Source organism: Triturus cristatus, chromosome 4_2, assembly GCF_964204655.1.
Source record: "Triturus cristatus chromosome 4_2, aTriCri1.1, whole genome shotgun sequence".
NCBI classification, from domain to species: domain Eukaryota; kingdom Metazoa; phylum Chordata; class Amphibia; order Caudata; family Salamandridae; genus Triturus; species Triturus cristatus.
In genome coordinates, this window is record NC_140586.1 from 866,033,193 (window position 1) to 866,048,883 (window position 15,691).

Genomic DNA, 15,691 nt, shown 5'->3' on the forward strand with positions numbered 1-15,691 from the left:
ATCTCGGTCCTGGCTCGATAGACAATATAGGAATGCAGTTTGTCGCTTTATTTACTCTGGCCTCGATAGGGACATCTGGCGACCTCCTGCGGTATTGCATCTTTGTGCTGCTTGTCTCCTGAAAGCCTGTTTCGACTTGCAGCATCTCAAGAAAAGCGTTTATAAAAGATTTCTTCCCGCCCGGCTCTCTCCGGACAGTGTTCCGCTCACAAGAACTGAAAAAGCGAACTTGGGGGCATATTATCAAGCCAGCCGATAAAATTATCGCCGCTTTAGCTTTTGAGAATTCCAATTGAAGCCCATGTTAGATGTGAAGGACATCTAACCTGAGCTTCAATTGGAATTACATAGAGCATATTATCAAGCCCATTATCACCGTTTTAGCGATAATTTTATCACCTGGCTTGATAATATGCCCCTCAGTCCTGAAGCAGGCGTAAGGAAAGTAGCGATAACAGGGGTTATCGCTACTTTTCCTGCTGCTATGCTTCATAGCGTGGGGCTTGATGATAGGAGAAATGTCGCTTAGCGACATTTCTCCTGTCATGTTAGGTCAGGAACGCCCACTTTGCAGATGCAAAGCTGGGCGTTAATCGCCACGCTAAAGCAAGGTTTCACGCGTTAGCATGGCCTTGCTAATTAGCCGATAAAATTATCGCCACTTTTCGGTGAAAACGGCCGCAAAAACGGCGATAATTTTCTATCGCCGCCTTACTGATATGCCCCTAAGAAAGACTAGGGGGCATATTATCAAGACAGGCGATAAAATTATCGCCGCGTTAGAGGCAGAAAACTGCCTCTAAAAAGGCGATAATGCGCTTGATAATATGCTCTATGGAATTCCAATTGAAGCTCAGGTTAGATGTCCTTCACATCTAACATCTAAAGCGGCAATAATTTTATCGCCAGTCTTGATAATATGCCCCCAGATCTGTGTGCATATGGGTTGGTATTAACGTTTACCCTTTGAATAATTAATTCTATATTTACAGAAGCACGCATTAACGCTTATATTCCTTACATTTGAAAACCGCAGCATTAGACACACCTGGGGGCAGATTTATGAGGTTTTGCCGTAGGGAAGCGCAGCAGGCCTTCCTGCTGCGCTTCCGTACGGCAAAAGAAAAGGGCAGGGATGTGCCGTATCTATAAAATGCGGCGCATTCCTGTCCTTTTCCCCTGCGCCGGCGCACAATGGGCTGCCTGCGCCAACGCAGGCACCTCTGCACCATGGTGCAAGGGTGCCTGCGTTGCGGGGATGAATATTTTTGTACAGGAAGGGAAACCTTTCTGTACAAAAATAATCACAAGAGGTTTTTCTTCTTTGTATGGGTGCTGCAGAATGCAGCACACATAGAAAAAGGAAAAACGAGGAGAAATAAAGATATTTCTCCCCGTTGCGTCTCCCTTACGCCTCCCCTGGGGAGGCGAAAGCTTTTGGCGCTGCCTCAGATTTACGATTTCTCGTAAATCTGAGGCAGTGTCAAAAGGCCATGGATGTTGCTGGGAACGCCCCCAGCAACACCCATTGCACGCCCCTTTAACGCAGAACACTGCGTTCAAGGGACTGATATTTATGAGGCAGCATTAAGCCCAAAAAAAGTGGCTCAGTGCTGCGTGATAAATATCACGCAGGCTTCTGCGCCACGGAACGTCACAAAAAGTGACGTTCCGATGGCGCAACAGGCCTCATAAATCTGCCCCCTGAGATGTTGTTGGGAACGCCCCCAGCAACATCCATTGCACGTCCCAAAAGGGACTGATATGTATAAGGCAGCATTAAGCCAAAAAAGTGGCTCAGTGCTGCCTGATAAATATCAAGCAGGCTTCTGCGCCAGGGAACATCACAAAAACTGACGTTCCGATGGCGCAACGGGCCTCATAAATCTGCCCCCTGGAGTGTCGCAAATTAGAAGTCGGCGCACAGGTAGGAAGTACTTCCTCAATCGCACCAGAGCGAGTGCGACAACGAGCCTGGCATATAACTGATAATGCTTTGCCAAGCTTGTTTTGATCTCTCTTGTCTCTTTTCTGTTGTGCCAGCCTGCCCTCTCCCTTGATGCAGTCTTGGCGCACACGCCATACACATCCCGTTTCACCAGTGAGGCACTCTGGTCACTCTTGGCTCTGTGAAGCGCGGCCCTGCGACTAACAGCAACACAGCAGGTAGCCATGTTCTCATCCAAGGAAGAGAATGCAGTGCAGTGTTCACCGGATGTGAGCGCCACATCCGCTTTCCCACAATGCCGTCCGCGTCTGCTTTCGTGCGTACTTCGTTCTGAAACGAATGCAATTTTTATATTTCATGTTCGACAAAACTTTTTGAGAGTTTTTAATGTTTTTGAAGTTTCAAATTGTGGTGGGAAAGAGCTCCCACTAACATACTTAGGTAAAATGTATGATTGGGTTAGATCCGAAGAACTCCGGAGTGTTGTAAAAAATGCGTTGTAATATCTCACAGTAGGCGTTTCACTTGCACCGTGTGTGGCAGTGATGAATCTACTGTGAATTTTTGGAGGACATCTTTGATGTCTAATAATCATAGTTAAACAAGATCAATTTATTCATTTCTATTTTTTAATATTGGCAGTGAGTAGGTCATCGACAGTACTTATTGTGGTATGGGATTAATTTCCATTTTCAATGCTAGTTCACTATCATTGGAGGCGTATTTATCATTTTATGTGTGTTGCAAATGTACTCATGGAAAGAACAGAAAGAGGAGAATTGTAAACGTTTCTTCTTCTTGTGCCTGCTTTAGGGAGGTGCAAGGTTTTGGCCCTGAACCAGGTTTACAGATATTGTAAATGCGGGGCAGTGTCAAAGTCCATGGGTGTTGTACAGGCAGGCAACTAGAGCCAAATTTCGGGGGGGGGCTGAAAAAGATTTCGGGGGGGCTAAGTCTTCCAGCCATAGGCAGAATGGCTGTAAGAAGGGGTGAAAACACAACAAAAGCCTCATTAACGAGTAAATGGTCTTTTAAAGACCCGTGAAGTACTCGGGACCGGCTGCAATTTGACGGACGCCAGCCCGCGAGGCTGTCTCAGCCGGGCTGTCACACATGACGGGGGGGGCTGAAGCCCGGTGAGCCCAATGGGTGTTGCGCGCCTGGTGTTGTATGGGAACACCCATAGAACCCCACTTTGCCGCAGAGCAAGGCAAGCCAGCAACTTGCACTGCCTCGCCTTACTCCATATCTAGAAGGCTATGCAAAGCCACGCAAGGTCACAAAAAGTGACGTTCCAGTGGTGCACAGGGCTTGTAAATATGCCCCTTATTGGTGAGCTGCATTGTATTACTTTTTATTACACCTAGTCCTCTGAGTCTTGTCTGCCTCGTTTCAGGCAATATTCAAAAGTCGAATATTTGAAACTTGGGTCCAGATTTATCAGCACTTTGTATTGGTGCAAAGTCATCAAAAGTGACATAAATCAGCATAAAGTGTTGCTAAAGTATTCACGTTTCCTACTAGAAAGTATTGCTAAAATAATGCAAAGAGGCGATCAGCACTACTTTGTGTCAAAGGGGCATCCGATGGGTGGTACATGAGCATTCCTATGCAACTACCCATCATTTGTGATGCAAAAACCTCTTTATTTACATTTGTAGAAAGACCTTGGTGCCAAAATTACACTTCCTCGAGGCAGGCGCAAAGTTGGAGTAACTTTCCAGCACAAAACCTATGTTAGACTCATGCAGACACCTCTGCCTTATGGCGCAAAGGTGTGTGCTTGATGCACGGCAGGGAGAAAGTGCACCAGTGCTGGAAATGGCAGCAGCTGCATATCTTAGTAGATGTGATACTGTCCTGATCCATACTTTACAAGCAATGCGATGCCACAACTGCCGTTGCTGCGCTGCATTCGGTGAAAAAATTATAAATTGGGAGTACTCGCTCATTTTCTAGTTTTAGCTATTAAAGCAAATCTGAGTACACGACAAACGAAGTCTGAATGGGTTTATTAAGAAAGGTTAATTATCTATGAATCACCGAATGGGTGAACTGGAGGTGCCCCCGGCAACAGTAAAATAAGTGAGCGCCTGAAGCAAAAGCTTCACACATATATATAGGATTTGTGATACACACTTGCAATGTGAATTCCATGAAATGATAAAAAAAAGGGAGTACAGGGGTGGTGTTTGAGATAATGAGAAAATAAGAAGGTGGCCTTCAAATGTAACAAGAATGTAAACTTTTTGGCTAGCAAACTAGTTAACACTTTCTCATCCCAGGATCTGAGATGTGAGAAGCTTGGAATTTCATAGACAGGCTCTACTTGGCACAGCATGAGCAAGAAAACAAGGCTACAGTGGTTAAAGTTACACTAGTGCGGATATACATTTTCCATCCACACAATACTAAACTGTGGAATTTTCAGTGCTGGCTGACTTCTATGCATGTGGTACTAGAAGCAGGCGCGGCCAAAGCAGGCTTACTGCACTGAGAGCTCTAGTACCACATGCCATCAGGACCAGTGCAGTATGCAGTGCTCTGAAATGTCTGGTATCGGCATGTGGTACTGAACTGTGGTGTGCCAGTACCACCTGAACCCTGGTACATTAAGTGCAGGCCTACTTTTCCGAGGCCTCTAGCAACAAATGTGGTTCCGAACCTTGATATATCTAGTCCTAGGTGCTCTGAAACATCTAGTAACGTCATGTTGTACCGTACCTTGGTGTAGCCAGTGCTACCTGGCTGCTCTCAGATAGTGTATGGTACTGAGCCCTGGTATAGACAGAGTTGGTGGACTACTCTGAGACCTCTAGTGGCACATGAGTATGTACCTTGGAACATACAATGTTGGTGGAGCACGTTTCGAGGCTTCTGGTGCAAGGCGCCGCACTATAAAGATGCTCTAGTGATACAACTAAACTTGGAGGTATGGGCAAAACTTAAGATGAGCACAGTATTTCTTTCATTGTAATCATTAGAGATTGTTTATAATTGAGGATCGATAGTACTGGGTCTTATCAAACAGGATGTGAACACAGGACGAAATTTACAAAAGGGTTGCATTGTGTGTTGCAAGGGCAATGCAAGCTTTAAGGGAGATTTACAGTGCCACCCAGAGACACGTTGCGTGGCATAGTAAATCCGGAGTAGCGCAAGTCGCTGCCTTGCCTTACTCTGCCCTGGGAGGGCGTTCCATGCATGGAGCGTGGGTGTTCCCACGCATTCACCCATGGATTTTGGCGCACTCCCAGATTTACTACCAGTAGTAAGCATGGGACTGCGTCAAAAAGATAAGCCTTCTTAGGGGAGGCGCAACAAGGAAAAATAACTTTAATTCTCCTTCACCTCATTTTTTTCTCTTTCGACATAGAAAGAGGAAAGAGCCTCTAAGAACTGTTTTTGTGCAGGAAGGTGTTTTTACCTGCACATAAACAATCCTTCCTGCAACGCCTGCACCCTTACACCATGGTGCATCAGTGTCAACGTCGGTGCTAGGCTGTGCAGTGTGCGCCAGTGCAGAGAGAGCGCTGGAATGCACCATATCTTAGTAGATATGGGGCATTTCTGCCTTCTCTATGTGACACAGCAAGTTGTCTTGCTGAGTTGCACAGCGTCACATCTCTGTAAATCTTGTCCACAGTATCAAGGATTGTGGTCTGTGTAGTTTTAGATACTGAGACCTTGTGTCACTTATACTATCACTCTGAAGCATTATTAAAAGCAAAGTGCTCCAGGGGCCCCATTACACAAAGTGCCCGGGGGTGCAACGGGCATTTGCGCCCACTTTGCGCGCCCCCGGGGCACTTTGGTATTCCAGAAGGTGCCGCAGACGCTTGTGCGGCCCCTTCTGTAATACCGATAGCGTTGGCGCACATAAAGCACCAGTGGTATCTTTAGAGGGCGTTCCCTCATTTGCATGGGGCCTGCCCCAAGCATATGAGGGAATCCCTTTGCCTCTGCGCTCTTTTACAGACGCAAAGGCAAAGAAGCTGTCAGGGGGAGCACTGACAGTGCACTGCCTAAAAGGTGGCATACTGTCAGTGCGCCCACTGATGGCAGCCCTCTGAAGATGGTAAAGCAGGCATTCTCTTGCAGACGGGTGCAGTCACTAACTGCACCCGCCTGCAAGGGGATCTCTAATACCCTTTCAAAGTGCAGGCGGTTGGCTGCCTGCACTGTGAAAATGCGGAGCTGCTATAAAGCAGCCGCTCAGTTTTTCACCTAAATGCGCTGCCTTGGGGGCAGTGTGAGTTCGCGTCTGCCCTGTGTGCAGCGCATTCGTCATAATACGTCACATTTTCATTGTTTGCACTGAGCGCACCTTTTAAAAGGTACGCCTGGTGCAAACAATTAAAATGCGTCTTTTGTGTAATACAGCCCCAGGAGGCCAGTCTCTGTTCTAAATTGATAACTAGTGCAAATGACTCAACTTCAAACTAGACAATGGACTTAAATTAGACACTGCATAAACGTGAAATGGGCTCATGGTAATCTAAATATCGGAAATCTATTAAACTTTTTATCCCGACTGATGGTCTAAAATATGTCATCTAATATTTACCTATCACAAGGATGGAATATGATTTGTCCAACTTGACAGGCCTCCGTGCTCTCCAAACACATTATGTTCTTTAGATTTGAAGAGTACGACAAATCACCTGTGAGGCGCTGAGTAGGGCAGGCCTGAGGGAGGAGGAGGAGATCATTCTTGTTTCGTCTGGAAGAGTCATGTCTTGAGGTTCCTCCGAAAGTCCATGAGGGAGAGGGAGGCTCTGGGGTGTTTTGGAAGATCGTTCAAGACTTGGCTGCAAGGTGTGAGAAGGAGCGTCCTCCGCTTCTGGGCTGCTTGATGAGAGGTAGGTGTGCTCCTGCCAGGGACGCAGATAAGAGGTGTCTGGTTGGGTTGGTAGAGGTTGATGCAGTGGTTGAGGTAAGCTTGGCTGGTGTTGTGGAGAACTTTGTAGGAATAGGTGAGCAGCTTGAACGTACATATTTCCTGGACTAGGAGCCAGTGGAGATTGTTGAGGTGTGGAGAGAGTGGTTAGTTTGTGGGATGTTCAGGATGAGTGGTGGTGGCATTGTGGGTGGTTTGGAGTCGGTGTAGAACATGGTTTGGGATTCTGACAGAGGGCATTTCTGTAATCAAGTCTATTTATAATAAGAGCCTTGGTGACACTTCATCTGGTGTTCAGTAGGATCCACTTGAAAATATTGCATAGTATTCACAGGAGGTGGAAGCATGATGAGGAGACCGCGTTGATCTCTCTGCTCATGGAGAGGTTGGTGTCCAGGATGATCTCGAGGTTCTTGGCATGGTCGACAGGGGTGGGCGGAGTGCCAAGTTTGGAGGGCCACCAGGAGGTGTCCCAGGGGGAGTGGTTGTTGCCGAAGATTAGGACTTGTCTGTGTTGGAGGCAGTTGTTTTTCTTCCAACCAGCGACACTGCTCATACAGTTGGTGAAGTTTGCTTTAGTGGTGCTGGTTGGGTCAGTAAGGGAGACGATGAGCTGTGTGTCATCGGTGTAGGATACTATGTTGCAACGGGCTCTGACGAGGTACGCGAGGGGCGTCATGTAGACGTTGAAGAGTTTTGGGCTGAGCCACGATCCTTGAGGGACTCCACAGATGTTTCCCTCACTAAAAGCAGCAGTCACTGCTGCAACAAGACTGATCTCAGACACTAAGAAGGTTAACGACATCACACTCATATTAAGCAAACTCAAACAACTTCTTTACGAGCACGGTGTGTATTCAGGTTAGCACACCTGAAGGTTACATTATCAAGTAAACTAAACAACAAAAATCTGGCCTTTTTGGGCAGCATCAACTTTTTACATAGGACTGGTGTTGCGGGGTATCCACCTCTACCCAGCAGCTGGTCTCAACACTCTCACAGTCTAATCCAGTCCTAATTACCCAATGTCTCAATTTTGCTTAAAAGATGTAAGTCAGATCACTCAACACATACATATCCTAAACCAAGATAGTTTTATCTCTGCTTTTTTGGCTGTAAAAGCCAAAAAAGCGGAGATAAAGCCCTTGTAAATATGCCCAATAGTCAATAAATCGGCGGTAATGGGCTTGATAATATGCCGCAGAGAATTCCCATGGAAGCCCAGGTTCACACCAGAACATGGGCTTCTATTGGAATTCTCTGCGACATATTATCAAGCCCATTATCGCCGCTTTAGCGGCAGTTTTCTGCCGCTAAACCGGCAATAATTTTTTTACACCATCCTTGATAATATGCCCCCAATTTATATAAATAACTCTTATCTTTATGTAACTTTTGGCACCAAGATCATCAAAATTCCAAGGTAAGTACGTTTCAATTTATGAATTGTTACAGGTTTGAACAATCAACACTGCAATTTCTGAAGTGGTAATGCTATCTTATGGAGGAAAGACATAAACTGCATACAGGTACTTCACAGTGGCTTACGGCATCGATCTCCTGGACTTAAGGTGAGTATGGGGCAAGGTCCAAGGCAGCACCAACAGGCCACTTTGGGCGGCAATGGGGCGGCGGGTGCAGAGGTGCTTTTCAGCGTCGGGTGCCAAATGTTATCCTATGGGGAGAAAACATGTACTGCATTCCGGCACTTCCCAGCGACTTACGGGACCAATCTCCTGGACTTAAGATAAGTATGGTGCAAGGTCTAAGGCAGCACCAACAGGTACCTCGGGCGGCACTGGGCCGCTTTTCAATGTCGGGTGCCCAATGTTAGTCAATGTGGATCAGTTCGGTCGAAAAGAGGCTGCAGGCTTGGACTGAGAAACCAGCATGGGGGCTCAGGTCTCACGATGCTTGGGAACATGGGCACACTTTTGGTCCGCTGCCACTTGGGCCAGGGGTGACGGGTGCAGAGGTGTCTTAAGGCATCGGGTGTTTCACAGCTGAGTCACTCGTGGTCATGGGGGCAGCACACAGAGGCTGCATGTGGCATTGAGGTGTCCCCTCCTGGCAAACCCAAGATTGATTTCCTCTCTTGAGGGCTGGGGGACCTTGCTGGCACCACTTCCACTCGGGCTTGGAGCAATAGGTGCTATGGTGCTAACCGGTGTCGGGTTTACGCCATTCAGAGTCCTCACACTTCTTTCTTTGGTACCTGCATGGTGCAGGGAAGCAGCTCTGCTGCTCCACAGTAGTTCCTGAGTATTGGCAGTAGTGCTTGCGACCCTCTCAGGCTTTTTCAGGCAAAGCAGCTTACAGGGTGAGTGAACTTTGGCACAATTGTCAGGAACAGCAAACAGGCCAGCAGGGTTGGCACCAAGTCAGTTGCTCCTTCCACAGTTCTTGGTTTTCATTGCTCTTCAGTCCCTCTTTTAGTTTGGTAGGATCTGATTTCCTGGTGCAGGGGCTCCCCAAACACTAGATTTAAGGGTGTTAGGGGAGTGTAGTGTAGTAGCCAATGGGCTACTTACCCTTGGGGTCACTCCGCCCAACACTTACTGTGGGAAGTGGGCATAACCCTATCCCAGAGTTCCTAAGTTTGCCATTACTAAGATGGCAGAACTTGCCTAAAGGTGAACTCACCTCTCGGACTACTAATTTCCCCACCGGCTCGGAGCCAAAGGAGCCCTAGAAAGGGAGTACGGACGGTATCCTCTCCTGTGAGGGAAGTCAGATTTTCATACCAAAGGCGGTGGCGTCTTTGAAGCCCCTTACCTTGGAATACTGATAAGCAGGTCGTTCTGTGAGTGGGGGTGTAAACACACTGTGCTAGAGCAGGCTTTGTTCCTGACCTCCTGAGACCAAAGGCCTTCACCCCTGGTAGACAGAAACTCGCCTGCGGTGGCAGGCTGGCTAGAACCAGTCAGTCAGCACACTAGTAGTTGGTAGGTTTTAAGGAGGTACCTCTTGGTGCATGTATTAATAAATCCATCACAGGATTCAGTGTGTGTTTATTAATATGAGATGTTTGATACGAAACATCTCTAGTTTCAATGAAGCCATCGTGTAGCTAGGAAACTCGTTTTTGACCACTATCCGACACACGTACTTAAAATGGCTTCCTTAGTCACTTGTACTATCGGCAATTGAGCTGGCCAGCAAACGGCATATCTGCTCCTGCAGATATGTCAACACATGTTACGTTATAAAGTTTTCTAAAGCGCACAGCTTACTCCAGCTGGAGCGTCCCAGCACATGTAATGTAATGCACCCTGCCTTAGGGCTGTAAGGTCCATTGTAGGGTGACTTACAAATATTACATGCAGTGTCACAGGACATGGCACATAGGTGTGCGACTTGTCATGTTTTCACTTTTCAGAGCACCTTGTCACGCACCCTACAGTGGCATTCTGTACGAGTTTGGTGCTGAATCTCTTAGAGTGGCACAAGATATGCTGCAGCCCTTAGGGACCCTCTTTAGTATCTATACCCCACATACCAGAGCTACCACTTACTAGAAACGTACAGAGATGCTAAAGGAATGGTCACTTGGGGATCAAATGACCAGTTGTCTTGTTTTTAGGAAAAGAACACTGGCCCTGGGGACCTGTTTAGCAGGAACCCAGTGCACTTCAGTCAAAGATGCATCAAATACCAGGCAAAATGTGGGGGAAGGGACCACTGCAACAAAATTACAGTTTTCCTACATAATTGCAGTCACCTGGAGCCACCTTGATCATTATATACCCATGTTTTAACCTCACTGCAGACATGTCTCTTCCCTTGAACCTGAGTTCAACAAGCCTGATTGCATAACATCTTCTATAAGTATTCTGTGGTACAACACCCTGGTATTCACTGGTAGTTTACTCCTCACAGGGACCTCTAGTGACAACTTGTGGTACTGCATCCTGGCACATCCACTGCTGACTTCTTGCATGCAGGGCCCTTTAGGACAATACAATACAACATTGTTGCAGTTTTTTTGCCTTCTAACATTCTTCATCTGGCAGGTTTTGCAATTTAGAGTTTAAAGGGGCATATTATCAAGGATGGCGTTTAAAATTATCACCAGTTTAGCGGCAGAAAACTGCAGCTAAAGCGGCGATAATGGGCTTGATAATATGCCCTTGAGAATTCCAATAGAAGTCCATGTTCTGGTGTGAACATGGGCTTCTATGGGAATTCTCAAGGGCATATTATCAAGCCCATTATCGCCGCTTAAGTGACAGTTTTTTGCCGCTAAACCAGCGATAATTTTAATGCCGTCCTTGATAATATGCCCCAGTGTTTTTTATTCTCATGAGGTATGCTGCAAGGTAGCTGCCCCTCTTTAATGGCTGCTGACGTTTCATTGTATTTTGAGTCATTGTTAATTTCTTTACATTCTCTTAAGTGTATGCATTTAGCCTCTTTACAACAATGGCGCATAGATACTTTTTCTGAGTTTTTATCCTCCTGGTAATAGACTGTGGCCTTGCATCGCAGTACATCATTACCTGCTTCCTGGGGCCCTCCAGAAACAGGCTGTGATGCTACACCCTTGTGTGCAGCACTGGTCCCTTACCCCACGGAGACCGCTAATCTGACAGGTGTTGCCTAAGTGGGGTAGAACACTCTTCCTTGAGTCGCACTGTCCCCTTTATTTGGTAAAAGGCGTGACAATCCTTGACCGCCATCCCTCTCACCCGCTCATTTGAATAACACAACACCATGGGGCAGATTTACAAGCCCCTTGCGCCACTTTTACGTCACTTTTCCCATGTTAAAAGTGACGCAAAAGTGGCGTAAGGGGCTTGTAAATCTGCCCCCATTAATCCAAGTTTCAAATGGAACAGCAGTCACTCCCCAGCTTTCTTTGAATATTTGAAGATATTAAGCTGGCTTACGCCCAACACATCTGATCATTCACTCATAGTTCATTTAATCAGTTGCAGGCATTCTCTCAATGGCTTCTGTTCCTTTTAAAGGGTGGCGACTTATTAAATTGGCTGCCTTCGACACAGCATTCAAATGCTTTACTCTACAAGCGATCCCAAAATTCACAACCCATTCCAAAATATCCTGGCCTTTTGCAAACATGGGAGACACATAGCTCCTGCCTCTCCCGCCTCCTTTCCTCTTGTTCCTCCAGCTAATCCCAACTTCTCCATCTTGAACTCCCTGGCCTTTTCTTCCTCAACCATAGCTTACTGGGGAGCCGACTGTGAGTTCAAGGTCTATGGGGCATATCAGCAACAACCGGCGATAATTATCGCTCAGCGTTCTTAGCGTGAGGATAATTATCGCCGGGTAACGTGGATTTTTATCGCTGAGATAGCGTGCTATCAGCAACGCTTATCTCCTCAGCGATAAAAATCCTCACGCTAACCGCCTAACGTGAGATTATCGCTGGAAACCCAGCGATAATCTCACGCAGTGTGTCGTTAGCTTGCTGATAGGGACTCACAAACTTAGCCATGATATCCACCTTCCATAGGATATCATGGCTAAGTCAGTCCTGAAGCAGGCATAAGGAAAGTAGCGATAACAGGGGTTATCGCTACTTTTCCTGACGCTATGCTTCATAGCGTGGGGCTTGATGATAGGAGAAATGTCGCTTAGCTACATTTCTCCTGTCATGTTAGGTCAGGAACGCCCACTTTGCATCTCATTAGAGATGCAAATCTGGGCGTTAGGAATACCGACGCTAAAGCAAGGTTTCATGCGTTAGCGTGGCCTTGCTAATTAGGCGATAAAATTATCACCGCTTTTCGGCCGAAAACCGCCGCAAAAGCGGCGATAATCTTTTATCGCCAGCTTGTAAATATGCCCCTAAGATAGGCTGAATACGCCCAAGAGCCTCCGGGTCTACAGCACCTCATCCCTGGGTGCAGGGTGCCTTCCCTGGAGTCCAAGACAGTTTCTTTGCTGCCCTCCAGTTTCTTTTCATAACTAGTATATACTGTAACTGAGCAGGAACTCGGTGTCGTTTTTGCAGGGAGCCCTCCAGACGCTATTCAGACTTAGGGGCATATTTACAACGAGGCGATAAAAAATTATCGCCGCTTTAGCGGCCGTTTTCGGCCGAAAAGCGGCGATAATTTTATCGCTATATTAGCAAGGTCACGCTAACGCGTGAAACCTTGCTTTAGCGTGGAGATTTCTAACGCCCAGCTCTGCATCTCTAATGAGATGTAATGTGGGCGTTCTTGACCTGACCTGACCTGACCTGACCTGACATAAGAGGAGAAATGTCTCTAAGCGACATTTCTCCTATCATCAAGCCCCACGCTATGAAGCATAGCGGCAGGAAAAGTAGCGATAACACCTGTTATCGCTACTTTCCTTACGCCTGCTTCAGGACTGACTTAGCCATGATATCCTATGGAAGGTGGATATCATGGCTAAGTTTGTGAGTCCATATCAACAAGCTAGCGCCACACTACGTGAGAATATCGCTGGGTTTCCAGCGATAATCTCACGTTAGCCAGTTATCGTGAGGATTTTTATCGCTATTGAGATAAGCGTTGCTAATAGCACGCTATCTCAGCGATAAAAATCCGCGCTAGCCGGCGATAATTATCCTAGCGCTAAGTGCGCTTTGCGATAATTATCGCCGGTTGTTGTAAATATGCCCCATAGATCCCTCAGCTGAGCTAGGGACATTGGGGCATATTAACAAGCCAGGCGATAAAATTATCGCCGCTTTAGGCTTCTCAGGGAGGTAGTGCAGACCTCACCAATCACCCAGCAGCACAGTAACTGACTGTCAAACCCAATGCTTGTCTTTTTAGAAAAATAATGTATTGCACTTAAAAATGAAATACTACACACTACAAAATGTGAGTACTGTTTCACTGTCTCAGGGCCTTTCTACCCCAGTTTAAGGGTTCCCTTCCTCCTCCACTTCCCCAAATGTAAAGTAACTTTTAATGTAGTAGGTCTCAGGCACAGGTGCAGTGCTAGTCTCTGCTAGCTTTCAGAGGGGCATATTAGCAAGGAACAGGGAAAATTAACGCTAAGGGCGCTTAGCGTTAATTTTTTTAACGCCCGCTATCTCTGGATAATATCGCCTGGTTATCACGTTATTAACAACGCTAACCGCCTAGGCGATAAAAAATCCAGCGATAGCAGCATTTTGGGAGGTTATCGCTGGTAATGCAGCGATAAAACTACAAGGATAGGGATATCCTTGTTGATAGCCCCTGGTGGACTTAGCCATGTAATCCACCTCCCATTGGATTACATGGCTAAATCTGAAAATTAGCAGACGTAAAAAAGCAGCGTTAACCGTGGTTAGCGCTGCTTTTTTTGTCTTTAACAGGGTTAGCGTGAAGCTTGATAATAGGAGAAATGTCGCTTAGCAACATTTCTCCTATTATTTTGCTCTGGAACGCCCACTTTGCATCTCATTAGAGATGCAAAGGGAAGCGTAGTGAAAAAGGGTGCTAACATGCAATTTTGCATGTTAGCACCCTGTTGTTGATGGGGTGATATTTTTATCTCCGCTTCTTTGGCTTTTAAAGCCAAAAAAGCGGAGATAAAGCCCTTGTTAATATGCCCCAGAGTTGTTTGCCCTGTCTCATTGTTTTAGTCCCAAAAGTTCTCATTCAAAGTGAGTACTTGTTAGTTCTCTGTTGGCTGCAGTCAGGCCCGTGGCATGTCCTGTACTTCCGTCCTCCTGAGGAAAGGAGACGCAATGGCTGAGAGTGTGGCATTCATCCAGTTCAGGTCCGGAGCGTAGCAGCCTTGAGGGCTCCCACACAGGCCCCCTTCTGGGAATAGGTGTGAGGAGGCGGGAGGGTGCCATGGACGTTTCTCTTCAGGGCGCCGCTCCTCTTCAACACCATGCTGTACGATGCACAGCGGTTTGAGACCACCTAGAGTGGTTCACGTTGGGCACACTTCAGGATAGTGACGCGGCACTAGACGTACTTCAGGGTCTCAGTGGCGTTGTCTGCTGCAGCCACACTTCAGGGTCACACGTTGCCGTCTGCTTCTGAAACACTTAAGAACAGTTCCAGCTTTGAGACAATGCTCTCATCCAGGAGCTTCGAGTCTCTCAGACTGGACAGACCCATACTCTAGAGTCAGCTGCGTCTGCTTGCTCTGGTACTCAGCACCTCCTTTCCCTTCTCGTCAGGCTACTCCAATGCGGGCACTTCTGGACTGGGACTGAGCGCTTCCTTCCAAATCACAATCCAGTCCTCTCACCTCTGGGAAGCTGGCGTTCGGGAAGATAGCAGCTCTGGTTGCACGGCCGTCCTGGGGGCACTCTGCAGAGAGCATCTTCTTTTTGGATTTAGAGAACTTGGGGGCATATCATCAAGGAGGCGATATAAAATTATCGCCGCTTTTGTGTCAGTTTTCGGACGAAAAGCAGCGATAATTTTATCGCCTAATCAACAAGGTCACGCTATCGCATGAATCCTAGCATTATCGCCCTTTCCCCCAACGCCCAGCTTTGCATCTCTAATGAGATGCAAAGTGGGCGTTCCTGCCCTGACATAACTGGAGAAATGTCTCTAAGCGGCATTTCTCCAATTATCAATGGGCACGCTAACCTGCAGAGCGACAAGCAAAGTAGCGATAACCTCTGTTATCGCTACTTTCCTTACGCCTGCTTCAAAACTGACTTAGCCATGATATCCTATGTAGGGTGGATATCATGGCTAAGTCTGCCCTGCCCTATCAACAAGCTATCGCCAAACTTTGTGAGCTTATCGCTGGATTTCCAGCGAAAATCTCACATTTGGAAGTTAGCGCTTGGAATTTTATCGCTTTTGAGATAAGCGTTGCTAATAGCGCGCTATCTCAGTGCTAAAATTCCGCGTTATCCGGCGATAATTATCCTAGCGCTA

The 15,691-nt window shown here is 46.9% G+C and overlaps 1 protein-coding gene across 1 annotated transcript in view; it reads left to right on the top strand.

Moving 5' to 3' along the window:
- The window catches only part of AKR1A1 (aldo-keto reductase family 1 member A1), a 1,289,949-nt gene that overhangs the window by 1,194,550 nt on the left and 79,708 nt on the right, over nt 1-15,691 (top strand). The window lies entirely within an intron of this gene.